The sequence below is a fragment of the Oncorhynchus gorbuscha genome, linkage group LG06, assembly GCF_021184085.1.
Source record: "Oncorhynchus gorbuscha isolate QuinsamMale2020 ecotype Even-year linkage group LG06, OgorEven_v1.0, whole genome shotgun sequence".
Taxonomy (NCBI): Eukaryota; Metazoa; Chordata; class Actinopteri; order Salmoniformes; family Salmonidae; genus Oncorhynchus; species Oncorhynchus gorbuscha.
In genome coordinates this window covers 107,418,263-107,440,882 of record NC_060178.1, presented here as the reverse complement: position 1 = coordinate 107,440,882, position 22,620 = coordinate 107,418,263, and the positions used below count along the sequence as shown (strand labels likewise).

Sequence of the window (22,620 nt, the reverse complement as noted above, 5' to 3'; positions counted from 1 at the left end):
TTAAACAAGATAATAAATACCAAATTAAAGCACATTTATGCCAATGGGTTTTCTTGGATGCCAACCAAAGGCAGGAAATAAAAGCTTATTAGCAGTAATTTGGCACAGTTGCTTTGTTTGAGGCATGGCCGCCATCTCCAGAGGTGGTTCCACTAATGTCCATGGAAGTGTTCTGACAGCAGACTTCAGACAGAGGGGTACCTTGGGGAATCTCTCATGTCTTTGGGGAGTTTTTAATGTGTGGACGGACAGTCATTAGCAAGCTAGTTCAGGTAAATTACATCAATTAAATGTTCTTGTTCTTTGTAGGGTGATCAAGGTCTACCAGGCTTGGCAGGACTTCCAGGACAGAAAGGCGATCAAGGAGACAAGGTAAAGGAGATGTTGAATATCTATCTGGCTCAGTAAATACCATCATGACTCTATAAGTGTACACAGGTATTGTACCTGTAGAATTCAGTTACAATTCTAACAGAGATAAAGCTGTTGTGCTTCCTTAGTTACATATTTCAGGAAGAGAGACAAAGACGGAGATGGAGAAAAGACAGACAGAGACAGAGAAAAGACAGACAGAGAAAAGACAGACAGAGAAAAGACAGACAGAGATGGAGACAGACAGAGACGGAGGCAGACAGAGACGGAGGCAGACGGAGGCAGACAGAGACGGAGGCAGACAGAGACGGAGGCAGACAGAGACTGAGGCAGACAGAGACGGAGGCAGACAGAGACGGAGGCAGACAGAGACGGAGGCAGACGGAGACGGAGACAAAGAAAAGACAGACATAGAAAAGACAGACACAGACGGAGACAGAAATAAGGAAATATGTCCTGGATTGTGTGTTATCCTCCATGATTTAACAATGGAAATATGTCCCAGACTGTATTGCGTGTTATCCTCCATGATTTAACAATGGAAATATGTCCCAGACTGTATTGCGTGTTATCCTCCATGATTTAACAATGGAAATATGTCCCAGACTCTATTGCGTATTATCCTCCATGATTTAACAATGGAAATATGTCCCAGACTGTATTGCGTGTTTTCCTCCATGATTTAACAATGGAAATATGTCCCAGACTGTATTGCGTGTTATCCTCCATGATTTAACAATGGAAATATGTCCCAGACTGTATTGACGGTTATCCTCCATGATTTAACCATCAGTATCAGTTCAACATTTCATTTGCTACGTGTTTCAAGCCTTGAAATCAGACACAAACAAGTACAGGTGGCGCTCCATTACGCCTCTCCATTGTTTTGTGTGAAATTTTGCGAATTTCACACAATAATGTGGTGCGTTATGGGATTCCACATCGCTCTGAAGCCTTTGAAGTGGCTATCGGAGGGTCTAATACATCCTCCATAATTTTCACTCCCTCAGCATAGGGACACTTGTGTATATGGCAGATGAGCGTGTGAATGCAGTAATGGAGAAAGAGAGAGAGAGAAGAGTCAGTGTGTTTGACAGAAAGAGAGAGAGAAGAAGCGCCAGTGTGTTTGACAGAAAGAGAGAGAGAGAGAGGAGTCAGTGTGTTTGATAGAAAGAGAGAGAGAGAAGTGTCAGTGTGTTTGACAGAAAGAGAGAGAGAGAGAAGAGTCAGTGTGTTTGACAGAAAGAGAGAGAGAAGAAGCGCCAGTGTGTTTGACAGAAAGAGAGAGAGAGAGAAGAGTCAGTGTGTTTGATAGAAAGAGAGAGAGAGAAGTGTCAGTGTGTTTGACAGAAAGAGAGAGAGAGAGAGAAGAGTCAGTGTGTTTGACAGAAAGAGAGAGAAGAAGCGCCAGTGTGTTTGACAGAAAGAGAGAGAGAGAGAAGAGTCAGTGTGTTTGACAGAAAGAAAGAGAAGAAGCGCCAGTGTGTTTGACAGAAAGAGAGAGAGAGAGAAGAGTCAGTGTGTTTGACAGAAAGAGAGAGAGAGAGAAGAGTCAGTGTGTTTGACAGAAAGAGAGAGAGAGAGAAGAGTCAGTGTGTTTGATAGAAAGAGAGAGAGAGAGAAGTGTCAGTGTGTTTGACAGAAAGAGAGAGAGAGAGAAGAGTCAGTGTGTTTGACAGAGAGAGAGAGAGAGAGAGAGAGAGAGAGAGAGAGAGAGAGAGAAGAGTCAGTGTGTTTGACAGAGAGAGAAGCGCCAGTGTGTTTGACAGAAAGAAAGAGAGAGAGAAGTGTCAGTGTGTTTGACAGAAAGAGAGAGAGAGAGAAGAGTCAGTGTGTTTGACAGAAAGAGAGAGAAGAAGCGCCAGTGTGTTTGACAGAAAGAGAGAGAGAGAAGAGTCAATGTGTTTGATAGAAAGAGAGAGAGAGAAGTGTCAGTGTGTTTGACAGAAAGAGAGAGAGAGAGAAGAGTCAGTGCGTTTGACAGAGAGAGAGAGAGAGAGAGAGAGAGAGAGAGAGAGAGAGAGAGAGAGAGAGAGAGAGAGAGAGAGAGAGAGAGAGAGAGAGAGAGAGAGAGAGAGAGAGAGAAGAGTCCGTGTGTTTGACAGAAAGAGAGAGAAGAAGCGCCAGTGTGTTTGACAGAAAGAGAGAGAGAGAGAAGAGTCAGTGTGTTTGATAGAAAGAGAGAGAGAGAAGTGTCAGTGTGTTTGACAGAAAGAGAGAGAAGAAGCGCCAGTGTGTTTGACAGAAAGAGAGAGAGAGAGAAGAGTCAGTGTGTTTGATAGAAAGAGAGAGAGAGAGAGAGAAGAGTCAGTGTGTTTGACAGAAAGAGAGAGAAGAAGCGCCAGTGTGTTTAACAGAAAGAAAGAGAGAGAAGTGTCAGTGTGTTTGACAGAAAGAGAGAGAGAGAGAAGAGTCAGTGTGTTTGACAGAAAGAGAGAGAAGAAGCGCCAGTGTGTTTGACAGAAAGAGAGAGAGAGAGAAGAGTCAGTGTGTTTGATAGAAAGAGAGAGAGAGAGAAGTGTCAGTGTGTTTGACAGAAAGAGAGAGAGAGAGAAGAGTCAGTGTGTTTGACAGAGAGAGAGAGAGAAGAGTCAGTGTGTTTGACAGAAAGAGAGAGAGAGAAGAGTCAGTGTGTTTGACAGAAAGAAAGAGAAGAAGCGCCAGTGTGTTTGACAGAAAGAGAGAGAGAGAGAAGAGTCAGTGTGTTTGACAGAAAGAGAGAGAGAGAGAAGAGTCAGTGTGTTTGACAGAAAGAGAGAGAGAGAGAAGAGTCAGTGTGTTTGATAGAAAGAGAGAGAGAGAGAAGTGTCAGTGTGTTTGACAGAAAGAGAGAGAGAGAGAAGAGTCAGTGTGTTTGACAGAGAGAGAGAGAGAGAGAGAGAGAGAGAGAGAGAAGAGTCAGTGTGTTTGACAGAGAGAGAAGCGCCAGTGTGTTTGACAGAAAGAAAGAGAGAGAGAAGTGTCAGTGTGTTTGACAGAAAGAGAGAGAGAGAGAAGAGTCAGTGTGTTTGACAGAAAGAGAGAGAAGAAGCGCCAGTGTGTTTGACAGAAAGAGAGAGAGAGAAGAGTCAATGTGTTTGATAGAAAGAGAGAGAGAGAAGTGTCAGTGTGTTTGACAGAAAGAGAGAGAGAGAGAAGAGTCAGTGCGTTTGACAGAGAGAGAGAGAGAGAGAGAGAGAGAGAGAGAGAGAGAGAGAGAGAGAGAGAGAGAGAGAGAGAGAGAAGAGTCCGTGTGTTTGACAGAAAGAGAGAGAAGAAGCGCCAGTGTGTTTGACAGAAAGAGAGAGAGAGAGAAGAGTCAGTGTGTTTGATAGAAAGAGAGAGAGAGAAGTGTCAGTGTGTTTGACAGAAAGAGAGAGAAGAAGCGCCAGTGTGTTTGACAGAAAGAGAGAGAGAGAGAAGAGTCAGTGTGTTTGATAGAAAGAGAGAGAGAGAGAGAGAAGAGTCAGTGTGTTTGACAGAAAGAGAGAGAAGAAGCGCCAGTGTGTTTAACAGAAAGAAAGAGAGAGAGAAGTGTCAGTGTGTTTGACAGAAAGAGAGAGAGAGAGAAGAGTCAGTGTGTTTGACAGAAAGAGAGAGAAGAAGCGCCAGTGTGTTTGACAGAAAGAAGAGAGAGAGAAGAGTCAGTGTGTTTGATAGAAAGAGAGAGAGAAGAAGTGTCAGTGTGTTTGACAGAAAAGAGAGAGAGAGAAGAGTCAGTGTGTTTGACAGAGAGAGAGAGAGAAGAGTCAGTGTGTTTGACAGAAAGAGAGAGAGAGAAGAGTCAGTGTGTTTGACAGAAAAAAAGAGAGAGAGAAGAGCCAGTGTGTTTGACAGAAAGAGAGAGAAGAGCCAGTGTGTTTGACAGAAAGAAAGAGAGAGAGAAGAGCCAGTGTGTTTGACAGAAAGAGAGAGAGAGAGAAGAGTCAGTGTGTTTGATAGAAAGAGAGAGAGAGAAGAGTCAGTGTGTTTGACAGAAAGAAAGAGAGAGAGAAGAGCCAGTGTGTTTTACAGAAAGAGAGAGAGAGAAGAGTCAGCGTGTTTGATAGAAAGAGAGAGAGAGAGAGAAGAATCAGTGTGTTTGACAGAAAGAGAGAGAGAGAAGAGCCAGTGTGTTTGACAGAAAGAGAGAGAAGAGCCAGTGTGTTTGACAGAAAGAGAGAGAAGAGCCAGTGTGTTTGACAGAAAGAGAGAGAAGAGCCAGTGTGTTTGACAGAAAGAGAGAGAGAAGAGCCAGTGTGTTTGACAGAAAGAGAGAGAGAGAGAAGGGTCAGTGTGTTTGACAGAAAGAGAGAGAAGAAGCGCCAGTGTGTTTGACAGAAAGAGAGAGAGAGAGAAGTGTCAGTGTGTTTGACAGAAAGAGAGAGAGAGAGAAGAGTCAGTGTGTTTGACAGAAAGAGAGAGAAGAGCCAGTGTGTTTGCCAGAAAGAGAGAGAAGAGCCAGTGTGTTTGACAGAAAGAGAGAGAGAAGAGCCAGTGTGTTTGACAGAAAGAGAGAGAGAGAGAAGAGTCAGTGTGTTTGATAGAAAGAGAGAGAGAGAGGTGTCAGTGTGTTTGACAGAGAGAGAGAGAGAGAGAGAAGAGTCAGTGTGTTTGACAGAAAGAAAGAGAGAGAGAAGTGTCAGTGTGTTTGACAGAAAGAGAGAGAGAGAGAAGAGTCAGTGTGTTTGACAGAAAGAGAGAGAAGAAGCGCCAGTGTGTTTGACAGAAAGAGAGAGAGAGAGAAGAGTCAGTGTGTTTGATAGAAAGAGAGAGAGAGAGGTGTCAGTGTGTTTGACAGAGAGAGAGAGAGAGAGAGAAGAGTCAGTGTGTTTGACAGAAAGAAAGAGAGAGAGAAGTGTCAGTGTGTTTGACAGAAAGAGAGAGAGAGAGAAGAGTCAGTGTGTTTGACAGAAAGAGAGAGAAGAGCCAGTGTGTTTGCCAGAAAGAGAGAGAAGAGCCAGTGTGTTTGACAGAAAGAGAGAGAGAAGAGCCAGTGTGTTTGACAGAAAGAGAGAGAGAGAGAAGAGTCAGTGTGTTTGACAGAAAGAGAGAGAAGAAGCGCCAGTGTGTTTGACAGAAAGAGAGAGAGAGAGAAGAGTCAGTGTGTTTGACAGAAAGAGAGAGAGAGAGAAGAGTCAGTGCGTTTGACAGAGAGAGAGAGAGAGAGAAGAGTCAGTGTGTTTGACAGAAAGAGAGAGAGAGAAGAGTCAGTGTGTTTGACAGAAAGAGAGAGAGAGAGAAGAGTCAGTGTGTTTGACAGAAAGAGAGAGAAGAAGCGCCAGTGTGTTTGACAGAAAGAGAGAGAGAGAGAAGAGTCAGTGTGTTTGATAGAAAGAGAGAGAGAGAAGTGTCAGTGTGTTTGACAGAGAGAGAGAGAGAGAGAGAAGAGTCAGTGTGTTTGACAGAAAGAGAGAGAAGAAGCGCCAGTGTGTTTGACAGAAAGAAAGAGAGAGAGAAGTGTCAGTGTGTTTGACAGAAAGAGAGAGAAGAGTCAGTGTGTTTGACAGAAAGAGAGAGAAGAAGCGCCAGTGTGTTTGACAGAAAGAGAGAGAGAGAGAGAAGAGTCAGTGTGTTTGATAGAAAGAGAGAGAGAGAGAAGTGTCAGTGTGTTTGACAGAAAGAGAGAGAGAGAGAAGAGTCAGTGTGTTTGACAGAGAGAGAGAGAGAGAGAGAGAGAGAAGAGTCAGTGTGTTTGACAGAAAGAGAGAGAAGCGCCAGTGTGTTTGACAGAAAGAAAGAGAGAGAGAAGTGTCAGTGTGTTTGACAGAAAGAGAGAGAGAGAGAAGAGTCAGTGTGTTTGACAGAAAGAGAGAGAAGAAGCGCCAGTGTGTTTGACAGAAAGAGAGAGAGAGAAGAGTCAATGTGTTTGATAGAAAGAGAGAGAGAGAAGTGTCAGTGTGTTTGACAGAAAGAGAGAGAGAGAGAAGAGTCAGTGCGTTTGACAGAGAGAGAGAGAGAGAGAGAGAGAGAGAGAGAGAGAGAGAGAGAGAGAGAGAGAGAAGAGTCAGTGTGTTTGACAGAAAGAGAGAGAGAGAAGAGTCAGTGTGTTTGACAGAAAGAGAGAGAGAGAGAAGAGTCCGTGTGTTTGACAGAAAGAGAGAGAAGAAGCGCCAGTGTGTTTGACAGAAAGAGAGAGAGAGAGAAGAGTCAGTGTGTTTGATAGAAAGAGAGAGAGAGAAGTGTCAGTGTGTTTGACAGAAAGAGAGAGAGAGAGAAGAGTCAGTGTGTTTGACAGAGAGAGAGAGAGAGAGAGAGAGAAGAGTCAGTGTGTTTGACAGAAAGAGAGAGAAGAAGCGCCAGTGTGTTTAACAGAAAGAAAGAGAGAGAGAAGTGTCAGTGTGTTTGACAGAAAGAGAGAGAGAGAGAAGAGTCAGTGTGTTTGACAGAAAGAGAGAGAAGAAGCGCCAGTGTGTTTGACAGAAAGAGAGAGAGAGAGAAGAGTCAGTGTGTTTGATAGAAAGAGAGAGAGAGAGAAGTGTCAGTGTGTTTGACAGAAAGAGAGAGAGAGAGAAGAGTCAGTGTGTTTGACAGAGAGAGAGAGAGAAGAGTCAGTGTGTTTGACAGAAAGAGAGAGAGAGAAGTGTCAGTGTGTTTGACAGAAAGAAAGAGAGAGAGAAGAGCCAGTGTGTTTGACAGAAAGAGAGAGAAGAGCCAGTGTGTTTGACAGAAAGAAAGAGAGAGAGAAGAGCCAGTGTGTTTGACAGAAAGAGAGAGAGAGAGAAGAGTCAGTGTGTTTGATAGAAAGAGAGAGAGAGAAGAGTCAGTGTGTTTGACAGAAAGAAAGAGAGAGAGAAGAGCCAGTGTGTTTTACAGAAAGAGAGAGAGAGAGAAGAGTCAGCGTGTTTGATAGAAAGAGAGAGAGAGAAGAATCAGTGTGTTTGACAGAAAGAGAGAGAGAGAAGCGCCAGTGTGTTTGACAGAAAGAGAGAGAGAGAGAAGAGTCAGTGTGTTTGATAGAAAGAGAGAGAGAGAAGTGTCAGTGTGTTTGACAGAAAGAGAGAGAGAGAGAAGAGTCAGTGTGTTTGACAGAGAGAGAGAGAGAGAGAGAGAGAAGAGTCAGTGTGTTTGACAGAAAGAGAGAGAAGAAGCGCCAGTGTGTTTAACAGAAAGAAAGAGAGAGAGAAGTGTCAGTGTGTTTGACAGAAAGAGAGAGAGAGAGAAGAGTCAGTGTGTTTGACAGAAAGAGAGAGAAGAAGCGCCAGTGTGTTTGACAGAAAGAGAGAGAGAGAGAAGAGTCAGTTTGTTTGATAGAAAGAGAGAGAGAGAGAGAAGTGTCAGTGTGTTTGACAGAAAGAGAGAGAGAGAGAAGAGTCAGTGTGTTTGACAGAGAGAGAGAGAGAAGAGTCAGTGTGTTTGACAGAAAGAGAGAGAGAGAAGAGTCAGTGTGTTTGACAGAAAGAAAGAGAGAGAGAAGAGCCAGTGTGTTTGACAGAAAGAGAGAGAAGAGCCAGTGTGTTTGACAGAAAGAAAGAGAGAGAGAAGAGCCAGTGTGTTTGACAGAAAGAGAGAGAGAGAGAAGAGTCAGTGTGTTTGATAGAAAGAGAGAGAGAGAAGAGTCAGTGTGTTTGACAGAAAGAAAGAGAGAGAGAAGAGCCAGTGTGTTTTACAGAAAGAGAGAGAGAGAGAAGAGTCAGCGTGTTTGATAGAAAGAGAGAGAGAGAGAAGAATCAGTGTGTTTGACAGAAAGAGAGAGAGAGAAGAGCCAGTGTGTTTGACAGAAAGAGAGAGAAGAGCCAGTGTGTTTGACAGAAAGAGAGAGAAGAGCCAGTGTGTTTGACAGAAAGAGAGAGAAGAGCCAGTGTGTTTGACAGAAAGAGAGAGAGAAGAGCCAGTGTGTTTGACAGAAAGAGAGAGAGAGAGAAGAGTCAGTGTGTTTGACAGAAAGAGAGAGAAGAAGCGCCAGTGTGTTTGACAGAAAGAGAGAGAGAGAAGAGTCAGTGTGTTTGATAGAAAGAGAGAGAGAGAAGTGTCAGTGTGTTTGACAGAGAGAGAGAGAGAGAGAGAGAAGAGTCAGTGTGTTTGACAGAAAGAAAGAGAGAGAGAAGTGTCAGTGTGTTTGACAGAAAGAGAGAGAGAGAGAAGAGTCAGTGTGTTTGACAGAAAGAGAGAGAAGAGCCAGTGTGTTTGACAGAAAGAGAGAGAAGAGCCAGTGTGTTTGACAGAAAGAGAGAGAGAAGAGCCAGTGTGTTTGACAGAAAGAGAGAGAGAGAGAAGAGTCAGTGTGTTTGACAGAAAGAGAGAGAAGAAGCGCCAGTGTGTTTGACAGAAAGAGAGAGAGAGAGAAGAGTCAGTGTGTTTGACAGAAAGAGAGAGAGAGAGAAGAGTCAGTGCGTTTGACAGAGAGAGAGAGAGAGAGAGAGAGAAGAGTCAGTGTGTTTGACAGAAAGAGAGAGAGAGAGAAGAGTCAGTGTGTTTGACAGAAAGAGAGAGAAGAAGCGCCAGTGTGTTTGACAGAAAGAGAGAGAGAGAGAAGAGTCAGTGTGTTTGATAGAAAGAGAGAGAGAGAAGTGTCAGTGTGTTTGACAGAGAGAGAGAGAGAGAGAGAAGAGTCAGTGTGTTTGACAGAAAGAGAGAGAAGAAGCGCCAGTGTGTTTGACAGAAAGAAAGAGAGAGAGAAGTGTCAGTGTGTTTGACAGAAAGAGAGAGAGAGAGAGAGAAGAGTCAGTGTGTTTGACAGAAAGAGAGAGAAGAAGCGCCAGTGTGTTTGACAGAAAGAGAGAGAGAGAGAGAAGAGTCAGTGTGTTTGATAGAAAGAGAGAGAGAGAAGTGTCAGTGTGTTTGACAGAAAGAGAGAGAAGAGCCAGTGTGTTTGACAGAAAGAAAGAGAGAGAGAAGAGCCAGTGTGTTTGACAGAAAGAGAGAGAGAGAGAAGAGTCAGTGTGTTTGATAGAAAGAGAGAGAGAGAAGAGTCAGTGTGTTTGACAGAGAGAGAGAGAGAGAGAGAGAGAGAAGAGTCAGTGTGTTTGACAGAAAGAGAGAGAGAGAAGAGTCAGTGTGTTTGACAGAAAGAAAGAGAGAGAGAAGAGCCAGTGTGTTTGACAGAAAGAGAGAGAAGGGCCAGTGTGTTTGACAGAAAGAAAGAGAGAGAGAAGAGCCAGTGTGTTTGACAGAAAGAGAGAGAGAGAGAAGAGTCAGTGTGTTTGATAGAAAGAGAGAGAGAGAAGAGTCAGTGTGTTTGACAGAAAGAAAGAGAGAGAGAAGAGCCAGTGTGTTTTACAGAAAGAGAGAGAGAGAAGAGTCAGCGTGTTTGATAGAAAGAGAGAGAGAGAAGAGTTAGTGTGTTTGACAGAAAGAAAGAGAGAGAGAGAAGAGCCAGTGTGTTTGACAGAAAGAGAGAGAAGAGCCAGTGTGTTTGACAGAAAGAGAGAGAAGAGCCAGTGTGTTTGACAGAAAGAGAGAGAAGAGCCAGTGTGTTTGACAGAAAGAGAGAGAAGAGCCAGTGTGTTTGACAGAAAGAGAGAGAGAAGAGCCAGTGTGTTTGACAGAAAGAGAGAGAAGAGCCAGTGTGTTTGACAGAAAGAGAGAGAAGAGCCAGTGTGTTTGACAGAAAGAGAGAGAAGAGCCAGTGTGTTTGACAGAAAGAGAGAGAGAAGAGCCAGTGTGTTTGACAGAAAGAGAGAAAAGAGCCAGTGTGTTTGACAGAAAGAGAGAGAAGTAGAGCCAGTGTGTTTGACAGAAAGAGAGAGAAGTAGAGCCAGTGTGTTTGACACAGAGAGAGGAGTCAGTGTGTTTGACAGAAAGAAAGAGAGAGAGAAGAGCCAGTGTGTTTGACAGAAGAGAGAGAGAGAAGAGTCAGTGTGTTTGACAGAAAGAGAGAGAAGAAGCGCCAGTGTGTTTGACAGAAAGAGAGAGAGAGAGAAGAGTCAGTGTGTTTGATAGAAAGAGAGAGAGAGAAGTGTCAGTGTGTTTGACAGAAAGAGAGAGAGAGAGAAGAGTCAGTGTGTTTGACAGAGAGAGAGAGAGAGAGAGAGAGAAGAGTCAGTGTGTTTGACAGAAAGAGAGAGAAGCGCCAGTGTGTTTGACAGAAAGAAAGAGAGAGAGAAGTGTCAGTGTGTTTGACAGAAAGAGAGAGAGAGATAAGAGTCAGTGTGTTTGACAGAAAGAGAGAGAAGAAGCGCCAGTGTGTTTGACAGAAAGAGAGAGAGAGAGAAGAGTCAGTGCGTTTGACAGAGAGAGAGAGAGAGAGAGAGAGAGTCAGTGTGTTTGACAGAAAGAGAGAGAGAGAGAAGAGTCAGTGTGTTTGACAGAAAGAGAGAGAAGAAGCCAGTGTGTTTGACAGAAAGAGAGAGAGAGAGAAGAGTCAGTGTGTTTGATAGAAAGAGAGAGAGAGAAGTGTCAGTGTGTTTGACAGAGAGAGAGAGAGAGAGAGAAGAGTCAGTGTGTTTGACAGAAAGAGAGAGAAGAAGCGCCAGTGTGTTTGACAGAAAGAAAGAGAGAGAGAAGTGTCAGTGTGTTTGACAGAAAGAGAGAGAGAGAGAGAGAAGAGTCAGTGTGTTTGACAGAAAGAGAGAGAAGAAGCGCCAGTGTGTTTGACAGAAAGAGAGAGAGAGAGAGAAGAGTCAGTGTGTTTGATAGAAAGAGAGAGAGAGAAGTGTCAGTGTGTTTGACAGAAAAGAGAGAAGAGCCAGTGTGTTTGACAGAAAGAAAGAGAGAGAGAAGAGCCAGTGTGTTTGACAGAAAGAGAGAGAGAGAGAAGAGTCAGTGTGTTTGATAGAAAGAGAGAGAGAGAAGAGTCAGTGTGTTTGACAGAGAGAGAGAGAGAGAGAGAGAGAGAAGAGTCAGTGTGTTTGACAGAAAGAGAGAGAGAGAAGAGTCAGTGTGTTTGACAGAAAGAAAGAGAGAGAGAAGAGCCAGTGTGTTTGACAGAAAGAGAGAGAAGAGCCAGTGTGTTTGACAGAAAGAAAGAGAGAGAGAAGAGCCAGTGTGTTTGACAGAAAGAGAGAGAGAGAGAAGAGTCAGTGTGTTTGATAGAAAGAGAGAGAGAGAAGAGTCAGTGTGTTTGACAGAAAGAAAGAGAGAGAGAAGAGCCAGTGTGTTTTACAGAAAGAGAGAGAGAGAAGAGTCAGCGTGTTTGATAGAAAGAGAGAGAGAGAAGAGTTAGTGTGTTTGACAGAAAGAAAGAGAGAGAGAAGAGCCAGTGTGTTTGACAGAAAGAGAGAGAAGAGCCAGTGTGTTTGACAGAAAGAGAGAGAAGAGCCAGTGTGTTTGACAGAAAGAGAGAGAGAAGAGCCAGTGTGTTTGACAGAAAGAGAGAGAAGAGCCAGTGTGTTTGACAGAAAGAGAGAGAAGAGCCAGTGTGTTTGACAGAAAGAGAGAGAAGAGCCAGTGTGTTTGACAGAAAGAGAGAGAGAAGAGCCAGTGTGTTTGACAGAAAGAGAGAGAAGAGCCAGTGTGTTTGACAGAAAGAGAGAGAAGAGCCAGTGTGTTTGACAGAAAGAGAGAGAAGAGCCAGTGTGTTTGACAGAAAGAGAGAGAAGAGCCAGTGTGTTTGACAGAAAGAGAGAGAGAAGAGCCAGTGTGTTTGACAGAAAGAGAGAGAAGAGCCAGTGTGTTTGACAGAAAGAGAGAGAAGAGCCAGTGTGTTTGACAGAAAGAGAGAGAAGAGCCAGTGTGTTTGACAGAAAGAGAGAGAGAAGAGCCAGTGTGTTTGACAGAAAGAGAGAAAAGAGCCAGTGTGTTTGACAGAAAGAGAGAGAAGTAGAGCCAGTGTGTTTGACAGAAAGAGAGAGAAGTAGAGCCAGTGTGTTTGACACAGAGAGAGGAGTCAGTGTGTTTGACAGAAAGAAAGAGAGAGAGAAGAGCCAGTGTGTTTGACAGAAAGAGAGAGAGAAGAGCCAGTGTGTTTGACAGAAAGAGAGAGAGAGAGAAGAGTCAGTGTGTTTGACAGAAAGAGAGAGAAGAAGCGCCAGTGTGTTTGACAGAAAGAGAGAGAGAGAAGAGTCAGTGTGTTTGATAGAAAGAGAGAGAGAGAAGTGTCAGTGTGTTTGACAGAGAGAGAGAGAGAGAGAGAAGAGTCAGTGTGTTTGACAGAAAGAAAGAGAGAGAGAAGTGTCAGTGTGTTTGACAGAAAGAGAGAGAGAGAGAGAAGAGTCAGTGTGTTTGACAGAAAGAGAGAGAAGAGCCAGTGTGTTTGACAGAAAGAGAGAGAAGAGCCAGTGTGTTTGACAGAAAGAGAGAGAGAAGAGCCAGTGTGTTTGACAGAAAGAGAGAGAGAGAAGAGTCAGTGTGTTTGACAGAAAGAGAGAGAAGAAGCGCCAGTGTGTTTGACAGAAAGAGAGAGAGAGAGAAGAGTCAGTGTGTTTGACAGAAAGAGAGAGAGAGAGAAGAGTCAGTGCGTTTGACAGAGAGAGAGAGAGAGAGAAGAGTCAGTGTGTTTGACAGAAAGAGAGAGAGAGAGAAGAGTCAGTGTGTTTGACAGAAAGAGAGAGAAGAAGCGCCAGTGTGTTTGACAGAAAGAGAGAGAGAGAGAAGAGTCAGTGTGTTTGATAGAAAGAGAGAGAGAGAAGTGTCAGTGTGTTTGACAGAGAGAGAGAGAGAGAGAGAAGAGTCAGTGTGTTTGACAGAAAGAGAGAGAAGAAGCGCCAGTGTGTTTGACAGAAAGAAAGAGAGAGAGAAGTGTCAGTGTGTTTGACAGAAAGAGAGAGAGAGAGAGAGAAGAGTCAGTGTGTTTGACAGAAAGAGAGAGAAGAAGCGCCAGTGTGTTTGACAGAAAGAGAGAGAGAGAGAGAAGAGTCAGTGTGTTTGATAGAAAGAGAGAGAGAGAAGTGTCAGTGTGTTTGACAGAAAGAGAGAGAAGAGCCAGTGTGTTTGACAGAAAGAAAGAGAGAGAGAAGAGCCAGTGTGTTTGACAGAAAGAGAGAGAGAGAGAAGAGTCAGTGTGTTTGATAGAAAGAGAGAGAGAGAAGAGTCAGTGTGTTTGACAGAGAGAGAGAGAGAGAGAGAGAGAGAAGAGTCAGTGTGTTTGACAGAAAGAGAGAGAGAGAAGAGTCAGTGTGTTTGACAGAAAGAAAGAGAGAGAGAAGAGCCAGTGTGTTTGACAGAAAGAGAGAGAAGAGCCAGTGTGTTTGACAGAAAGAAAGAGAGAGAGAAGAGCCAGTGTGTTTGACAGAAAGAGAGAGAGAGAAGAGTCAGTGTGTTTGATAGAAAAGAGAGAGAGAAGAGTCAGTGTGTTTGACAGAAAGAAAGAGAGAGAGAAGAGCCAGTGTGTTTTACAGAAAGAGAGAGAGAGAAGAGTCAGCGTGTTTGATAGAAAGAGAGAGAGAAGAGTTAGTGTGTTTGACAGAAAGAAAGAGAGAGAGAGAAGAGCCAGTGTGTTTGACAGAAAGAGAGAGAAGAGCCAGTGTGTTTGACAGAAAGAGAGAGAAGAGCCAGTGTGTTTGACAGAAAAGAGAGAGAAGAGCCAGTGTGTTTGACAGAAAGAGAGAGAAGAGCCAGTGTGTTTGACAGAAAGAGAGAGAAGAGCCAGTGTGTTTGACAGAAAGAGAGAGAAGAGCCAGTGTGTTTGACAGAAAGAGAGAGAAGAGCCAGTGTGTTTGACAGAAAGAGAGAGAAGAGCCAGTGTGTTTGACAGAAAGAGAGAGAAGAGCCAGTGTGTTTGACAGAAAGAGAGAGAAGAGCCAGTGTGTTTGACAGAAAGAGAGAGAAGAGCCAGTGTGTTTGACAGAAAGAGAGAGAGAGAAGAGCCAGTGTGTTTGACAGAAAGAGAGAGAAGAGCCAGTGTGTTTGACAGAAAGAGAGAGAAGAGCCAGTGTGTTTGACAGAAAGAGAGAGAAGAGCCAGTGTGTTTGACAGAAAGAGAGAGAGAAGAGCCAGTGTGTTTGACAGAAAGAGAGAAAAGAGCCAGTGTGTTTGACAGAAAGAGAGAGAAGTAGAGCCAGTGTGTTTGACAGAAAGAGAGAGAAGTAGAGCCAGTGTGTTTGACACAGAGAGAGGAGTCAGTGTGTTTGACAGAAAGAAAGAGAGAGAGAAGAGCCAGTGTGTTTGACAGAAAGAGAGAGAGAGAAGAGTCAGTGTGTTTGACAGAAAGAGAGAGAAGAAGCGCCAGTGTGTTTGACAGAAAGAGAGAGAGAGAGAAGAGTCAGTGTGTTTGATAGAAAGAGAGAGAGAGAAGTGTCAGTGTGTTTGACAGAAAGAGAGAGAGAGAGAAGAGTCAGTGTGTTTGACAGAGAGAGAGAGAGAGAGAGAGAGAGAGAGAGAAGAGTCAGTGTGTTTGACAGAAAGAGAGAGAAGCGCCAGTGTGTTTGACAGAAAGAAAGAGAGAGAGAAGTGTCAGTGTGTTTGACAGAAAGAGAGAGAGAGATAAGAGTCAGTGTGTTTGACAGAAAGAGAGAGAAGAAGCGCCAGTGTGTTTGACAGAAAGAGAGAGAGAGAGAAGAGTCAGTGCGTTTGACAGAGAGAGAGAGAGAGAGAGAGAAGAGTCAGTGTGTTTGACAGAAAGAGAGAGAGAGAAGAGTCAGTGTGTTTGACAGAAAGAGAGAGAAGAAGCGCCAGTGTGTTTGACAGAAAGAGAGAGAGAGAGAAGAGTCAGTGTGTTTGACAGAAAGAGAGAGAGAGAGAAGAGTCAGTGCGTTTGACAGAGAGAGAGAGAGAGAGAGAAGAGTCAGTGTGTTTGACAGAAAGAGAGAGAGAGAGAAGAGTCAGTGTGTTTGACAGAAAGAGAGAGAAGAAGCGCCAGTGTGTTTGACAGAAAGAGAGAGAGAGAGAAGAGTCAGTGTGTTTGATAGAAAGAGAGAGAGAGAAGTGTCAGTGTGTTTGACAGAGAGAGAGAGAGAGAGAGAAGAGTCAGTGTGTTTGACAGAAAGAGAGAGAAGAAGCGCCAGTGTGTTTGACAGAAAGAAAGAGAGAGAGAAGTGTCAGTGTGTTTGACAGAAAGAGAGAGAGAGAGAGAGAAGAGTCAGTGTGTTTGACAGAAAGAGAGAGAAGAAGCGCCAGTGTGTTTGACAGAAAGAGAGAGAGAGAGAGAAGAGTCAGTGTGTTTGATAGAAAGAGAGAGAGAGAAGTGTCAGTGTGTTTGACAGAAAGAGAGAGAAGAGCCAGTGTGTTTGACAGAAAGAAAGAGAGAGAGAAGAGCCAGTGTGTTTGACAGAAAGAGAGAGAGAGAGAAGAGTCAGTGTGTTTGATAGAAAAGAGAGAGAGAAGAGTCAGTGTGTTTGACAGAGAGAGAGAGAGAGAGAGAGAGAAAGAGTCAGTGTGTTTGACAGAAAGAGAGAGAGAGAAGAGTCAGTGTGTTTGACAGAAAGAAAGAGAGAGAGAAGAGCCAGTGTGTTTGACAGAAAGAGAGAGAAGAGCCAGTGTGTTTGACAGAAAGAAAAAGAGAGAGAGAAGAGCCAGTGTGTTTGACAGAAAAGAGAGAGAGAGAAGAGTCAGTGTGTTTGATAGAAAGAGAGAGAGAGAAGAGTCAGTGTGTTTGACAGAAAGAAAGAGAGAGAGAAGAGCCAGTGTGTTTTACAGAAAAGAGAGAGAGAAGAGTCAGCGTGTTTGATAGAAAGAGAGAGAGAAGAGTTAGTGTGTTTGACAGAAAGAAAGAGAGAGAGAGAAGAGCCAGTGTGTTTGACAGAAAGAGAGAGAAGAGCCAGTGTGTTTGACAGAAAGAGAGAGAAGAGCCAGTGTGTTTGACAGAAAGAGAGAGAGAAGAGCCAGTGTGTTTGACAGAAAGAGAGAGAAGAGCCAGTGTGTTTGACAGAAAGAGAGAGAAGAGCCAGTGTGTTTGACAGAAAGAGAGAGAAGAGCCAGTGTGTTTGACAGAAAGAGAGAGAGAAGAGCCAGTGTGTTTGACAGAAAGAGAGAGAAGAGCCAGTGTGTTTGACAGAAAGAGAGAGAAGAGCCAGTGTGTTTGACAGAAAGAGAGAGAAGAGCCAGTGTGTTTGACAGAAAGAGAGAGAAGAGCCAGTGTGTTTGACAGAAAGAGAGAGAGAAGAGCCAGTGTGTTTGACAGAAAGAGAGAGAAGAGCCAGTGTGTTTGACAGAAAGAGAGAGAAGAGCCAGTGTGTTTGACAGAAAGAGAGAGAAGAGCCAGTGTGTTTGACAGAAAGAGAGAGAGAAGAGCCAGTGTGTTTGACAGAAAGAGAGAAAAGAGCCAGTGTGTTTGACAGAAAGAGAGAGAAGTAGAGCCAGTGTGTTTGACAGAAAGAGAGAGAAGTAGAGCCAGTGTGTTTGACACAGAGAGAGGAGTCAGTGTGTTTGACAGAAAGAAAGAGAGAGAGAAGAGCCAGTGTGTTTGACAGAAAGAGAGAGAGAGAAGAGTCAGTGTGTTTGACAGAAAGAGAGAGAAGAAGTGCCAGTGTGTTTGACAGAAAGAGAGAGAGAGAGAAGAGTCAGTGTGTTTGATAGAAAGAGAGAGAGAGAAGTGTCAGTGTGTTTGACAGAAAGAGAGAGAGAGAGAAGAGTCAGTGTGTTTGACAGAGAGAGAGAGAGAGAGAGAGAGAGAAGAGTCAGTGTGTTTGACAGAAAGAGAGAGAAGCGCCAGTGTGTTTGACAGAAAGAAAGAGAGAGAGAAGTGTCAGTGTGTTTGACAGAAAGAGAGAGAGAGATAAGAGTCAGTGTGTTTGACAGAAAGAGAGAGAAGAAGCGCCAGTGTGTTTGACAGAAAGAGAGAGAGAGAGAAGAGTCAGTGTGTTTGACAGAGAGAGAGAGAGAGAGAGAGAAGAGTCAGTGTGTTTGACAGAAAGAGAGAGAGAGAAGAGTCAGTGTGTTTGACAGAAAGAGAGAGAAGAAGCGCCAGTGTGTTTGACAGAAAGAGAGAGAGAGAGAAGAGTCAGTGTGTTTGATAGAAAAGAGAGAGAGAAGTGTCAGTGTGTTTGACAGAGAGAGAGAGAGAGAGAGAAGAGTCAGTGTGTTTGACAGAAAGAGAGAGAAGAAGCCAGTGTGTTTGACAGAAAGAAAGAGAGAGAGAAGTGTCAGTGTGTTTGACAGAAAGAGAGAGAGAGAGAGAGAAGAGTCAGTGTGTTTGACAGAAAGAGAGAGAAGAAGCGCCAGTGTGTTTGACAGAAAAGAGAGAGAGAGAGAAGAGTCAGTGTGTTTGATAGAAAGAGAGAGAGAGAAGTGTCAGTGTGTTTGACAGAAAGAGAGAGAAGAGCCAGTGTGTTTGACAGAAAGAAAGAGAGAGAGAAGAGCCAGTGTGTTTGACAGAAAGAGAGAGAGAGAGAAGAGTCAGTGTGTTTGATAGAAAGAGAGAGAGAGAAGAGTCAGTGTGTTTGACAGAGAGAGAGAGAGAGAGAGAGAGAAGAGTCAGTGTGTTTGACAGAAAAGAGAGAGAGAAGAGTCAGTGTGTTTGACAGAAAGAAAGAGAGAGAGAAGAGCCAGTGTGTTTGACAGAAAGAGAGAGAAGAGCCAGTGTGTTTGACAGAAAGAAAGAGAGAGAGAAGAGCCAGTGTGTTTGACAGAAAGAGAGAGAGAGAGAAGAGTCAGTGTGTTTGATAGAAAGAGAGAGAGAGAAGAGTCAGTGTGTTTGACAGAAAGAAAGAGAGAGAGAAGAGCCAGTGTGTTTTACAGAAAGAGAGAGAGAGAAGAGTCAGCGTGTTTGATAGAAAGAGAGAGAGAGAAGAGTTAGTGTGTTTGACAGAAAGAAAGAGAGAGAGAGAAGAGCCAGTGTGTTTGACAGAAAGAGAGAGAAGAGCCAGTGTGTTTGACAGAAAGAGAGAGAAGAGCCAGTGTGTTTGACAGAAAGAGAGAGAGAAGAGCCAGTGTGTTTGACAGAAAGAGAGAGAAGAGCCAGTGTGTTTGACAGAAAGAGAGAGAAGAGCCAGTGTGTTTGACAGAAAGAGAGAGAAGAGCCAGTGTGTTTGACAGAAAGAGAGAGAGAAGAGCCAGTGTGTTTGACAGAAAGAGAGAGAAGAGCCAGTGTGTTTGACAGAAAGAGAGAGAAGAGCCAGTGTGTTTGACAGAAAGAGAGAGAAGAGCCAGTGTGTTTGACAGAAAGAGAGAGAAGAGCCAGTGTGTTTGACAGAAAGAGAGAGAGAAGAGCCAGTGTGTTTGACAGAAAGAGAGAGAAGAGCCAGTGTGTTTGACAGAAAGAGAGAGAAGAGCCAGTGTGTTTGACAGAAAGAGAGAGAAGAGCCAGTGTGTTTGACAGAAAGAGAGAGAAGAGCCAGTGTGTTTGACAGAAAGAGAGAAAAGAGCCAGTGTGTTTGACAGAAAGAGAGAGAAGTAGAGCCAGTGTGTTTGACAGAAAGAGAGAGAAGTAGAGCCAGTGTGTTTGACACAGAGAGAGGAGTCAGTGTGTTTGACAGAAAGAAAGAGAGAGAGAAGAGCCAGTGTGTTTGACAGAAAAGAGAGAGAGAAGAGTCAGTGTGTTTGACAGAAAGAGAGAGAAGAAGCGCCAGTGTGTTTGACAGAAAGAGAGAGAGAGAGAAGAGTCAGTGTGTTTGATAGAAAGAGAGAGAGAGAAGTGTCAGTGTGTTTGACAGAAAGAGAGAGAGAGAAGAGTCAGTGTGTTTGACAGAGAGAGAGAGAGAGAGAGAGAGAGAAGAGTCAGTGTGTTTGACAGAAAGAGAGAGAAGAGCCAGTGTGTTTGACAGAAAGAAAGAGAGAGAGAAGTGTCAGTGTGTTTGACAGAAAAGAGAGAGAGATAAGAGTCAGTGTGTTTGACAGAAGAGAGAGAGAAGAAGCGCCAGTGTGTTTGACAGAAAGAGAGAGAAGAGTCAGTGTGTTTGATAGGAAGAGAGAGAGAGAAGTGTTAGTGTGTTTGACAGAAAGAGAGAGAGAGAGAAGAGTCAGTGCGTTTGACAGAGAGAGAGAGAGAGAGAGAGAGAAGAGTCAGTGTGTTTGACAGAAAGAGAGAGAGAGAAGAGTCAGTGTGTTTGACAGAAAGAGAGAGAGAGAGAGAGAAGAGTCAGTGTGTTTGACAGAAAGAGAGAGAAGAAGCGCCAGTGTGTTTGACAGAAAGAAAGAGAGAGAGAAGTGTCAGTGTGTTTGACAGAAAGAGAGAGAGAGAGAAGAGTCAGTGTGTTTGACAGAAAGAGAGAGAAGAAGCGCCAGTGTGTTTGACAGAAAGAGAGAGAGAGAGAGAAGAGTCAGTGTCTTTGATAGAAAGAGAGAGAGAGAGAAGTGTCAGTGTGTTTGACAGAAAGAGAGAGAGAGAAGAGTCAGTGTGTTTGACAGAAAGAGAGAGAGAGAAGAGTCAGTGTGTTTGACAGAAAGAGAGAGAGAGAGAAGAGTCAGTGTGTTTGACAGAGAGAGAGAGAGAGAGAAGAGTCAGTGTGTTTGACAGAAAGAGAGAGCGAGAAGAGTCAGTGTGTTTGACAGAAAGAAAGAGAGAGAGAAGAGCCAGTGTGTTTGACAGAAAGAGAGAGAAGAGCCAGTGTGTTTGACAGAAAGAAAGAGAGAGAGAGAAGAGCCAGTGTGTTTGACAGAAAGAGAGAGAGAGAAGAGTCAGTGTGTTTGACAGAAAGAGAGAGAGAGAGAAGAGTCAGTGTGTTTGACAGAAAGAGAGAGAAGAAGCGCCAGTGTGTTTGACAGAAAGAGAGAGAGAGAGAAGAGTCAGTGTGTTTGATAGAAAGAGAGAGAGAGAAGTGTCAGTGTGTTTGACAGAGAGAGAGAGAGAGAGAGAAGAGTCAGTGTGTTTGACAGAAAGAGAGAGAAGAAGCGCCAGTGTGTTTGACAGAAAGAAAGAGAGAGAGAAGTGTCAGTGTGTTTGACAGAAAGAGAGAGAGAGAGAAGAGTCAGTGTGTTTGACAGAAAGAGAGAGAAGAAGCGCCAGTGTGTTTGACAGAAAGAGAGAGAGAGAGAAGAGTCAGTGTGTTTGATAGAAAGAGAGAGAGAGAAGTGTCAGTGTGTTTGACAGAGAGAGAGAGAGAGAGAGAGAAGAGTCAGTGTGTTTGACAGAAAGAGAGAGAAGAAGCGCCAGTGTGTTTGACAGAAAGAAAGAGAGAGAGAAGTGTCAGTGTGTTTGACAGAAAGAGAGAGAGAGAGAAGAGTCAGTGTGTTTGACAGAAAGAGAGAGAAGAAGCGCCAGTGTGTTTGACAGAAAGAGAGAGAGAGAGAGAGAAGAGTCAGTGTGTTTGATAGAAAGAGAGAGAGAGAGAAGTGTCAGTGTGTTTGACAGAAAGAGAGAGAGAGAGAAGAGTCAGTGTGTTTGACAGAGAGAGAGAGAGAGAAGAGTCAGTGTGTTTGACAGAAAGAGAGAGAGAGAAGAGTCAGTGTGTTTGACAGAAAGAAAGAGAGAGAGAAGAGCCAGTGTGTTTGACAGAAAGAGAGAGAAGAGCCAGTGTGTTTGACAGAAAGAAAGAGAGAGAGAAGAGCCAGTGTGTTTGACAGAAAGAGAGAGAGAGAGAAGAGTCAGTGTGTTTGATAGAAAGAGAGAGAGAGAAGAGTCAGTGTGTTTGACAGAAAGAAAGAGAGAGAGAAGAGCCAGTGTGTTTTACAGAAAGAGAGAGAGAGAGAAGAGTCAGCGTGTTTGATAGAAAGAGAGAGAGAGAAGAGTTAGTGTGTTTGACAGAAAGAAAGAGAGAGAGAAGAGCCAGTGTGTTTGACAGAAAGAGAGAGAAGAGCCAGTGTGTTTGACAGAAAGAGAGAGAAGAGCCAGTGTGTTTGACAGAAAGAGAGAGAAGAGCCAGTGTGTTTGACAGAAAGAGAGAGAGAAGAGCCAGTGTGTTTGACAGAAAGAGAGAGAAGAGCCAGTGTGTTTGACAGAAAGAGAGAGAAGAGCCAGTGTGTTTGACAGAAAGAGAGAGAAGAGCCAGTGTGTTTGACAGAAAGAGAGAGAAGAGCCAGTGTGTTTGACAGAAAGAGAGAGAGAAGAGCCAGTGTGTTTGACAGAAAGAGAGAGAAGAGCCAGTGTGTTTGACAGAAAGAGAGAGAAGAGCCAGTGTGTTTGACAGAAAGAGAGAGAAGAGCCAGTGTGTTTGACAGAAAGAGAGAGAGAAGAGCCAGTGTGTTTGACAGAAAGAGAGAAAAGAGCCAGTGTGTTTGACAGAAAGAGAGAGAAGTAGAGCCAGTGTGTTTGACAGAAAGAGAGAGAAGTAGAGCCAGTGTGTTTGACACAGAGAGAGGAGTCAGTGTGTTTGACAGAAAGAAAGAGAGAGAGAAGAGCCAGTGTGTTTGACAGAAAGAGAGAGAGAGAAGAGTCAGTGTGTTTGACAGAAAGAGAGAGAAGAAGCGCCAGTGTGTTTGACAGAAAGAGAGAGAGAGAGAAGAGTCAGTGTGTTTGATAGAAAGAGAGAGAGAGAAGTGTCAGTGTGTTTGACAGAAAGAGAGAGAGAGAGAAGAGTCAGTGTGTTTGACAGAGAGAGAGAGAGAGAGAGAGAGAGAGAGAGAGAGAGAGAGAGAGAGAGAGAAGAGTCAGTGTGTTTGACAGAAAGAGAGAGAAGCGCCAGTGTGTTTGACAGAAAGAAAGAGAGAGAGAAGTGTCAGTGTGTTTGACAGAAAGAGAGAGAGAGATAAGAGTCAGTGTGTTTGACAGAAAGAGAGAGAAGAAGCGCCAGTGTGTTTGACAGAAAGAGAGAGAGAGAGAAGAGTCAGTGTGTTTGATAGAAAGAGAGAGAGAGAAGTGTCAGTGTGTTTGACAGAAAGAGAGAGAGAGAGAAGAGTCAGTGCGTTTGACAGAGAGAGAGAGAGAGAGAGAAGAGTCAGTGTGTTTGACAGAAAGAGAGAGAGAGAAGAGTCAGTGTGTTTGACAGAAAGAGAGAGAGAGAGAGAGAGAAGAGTCAGTGTGTTTGACAGAAAGAGAGAGAAGAAGCGCCAGTGTGTTTGACAGAAAGAAAGAGAGAGAGAGAAGTGTCAGTGTGTTTGACAGAAAGAGAGAGAGAGAGAAGAGTCAGTGTGTTTGACAGAAAGAGAGAGAAGAAGCGCCAGTGTGTTTGACAGAAAGAGAGAGAGAGAGAGAAGAGTCAGTGTCTTTGATAGAAAGAGAGAGAGAGAGAAGTGTCAGTGTGTTTGACAGAAAGAGAGAGAGAGAAGAGTCAGTGTGTTTGACAGAAAGAGAGAGAGAGAAGAGTCAGTGTGTTTGACAGAAAGAGAGAGAGAGAAGAGTCAGTGTGTTTGACAGAGAGAGAGAGAGAGAGAAGAGTCAGTGTGTTTGACAGAAAGAGAGAGCGAGAAGAGTCAGTGTGTTTGACAGAAAGAAAGAGAGAGAGAAGAGCCAGTGTGTTTGACAGAAAGAGAGAGAAGAGCCAGTGTGTTTGACAGAAAGAAAGAGAGAGAGAAGAGCCAGTGTGTTTGATAGAAAGAGAGAGAGAGAAGTGTCAGTGTGTTTGACAGAGAGAGAGAGAGAGAGAGAGAGAGAGAGAGAGAGAGAGAGAGAGAGAGAGAGAGAGAGAGAGAGAGAGAGAGAGAGAGAGAGAGAGAGAAGAG

The 22,620-nt window shown here is 43.9% G+C and overlaps 1 protein-coding gene across 1 annotated transcript in view; it reads left to right on the top strand.

The window, feature by feature from the left end:
* LOC124038795 (collagen alpha-1(XIX) chain-like) overlaps window positions 1-22,620 on the top strand; it is a 238,629-nt gene that overhangs the window by 492 nt on the left and 215,517 nt on the right. The window contains exon 2 of the mRNA XM_046354858.1: window positions 310-372. The gene's annotated coding sequence lies outside the window, so the exon portion shown is untranslated. The remainder of the gene's footprint in view (window positions 1-309; window positions 373-22,620) is intronic.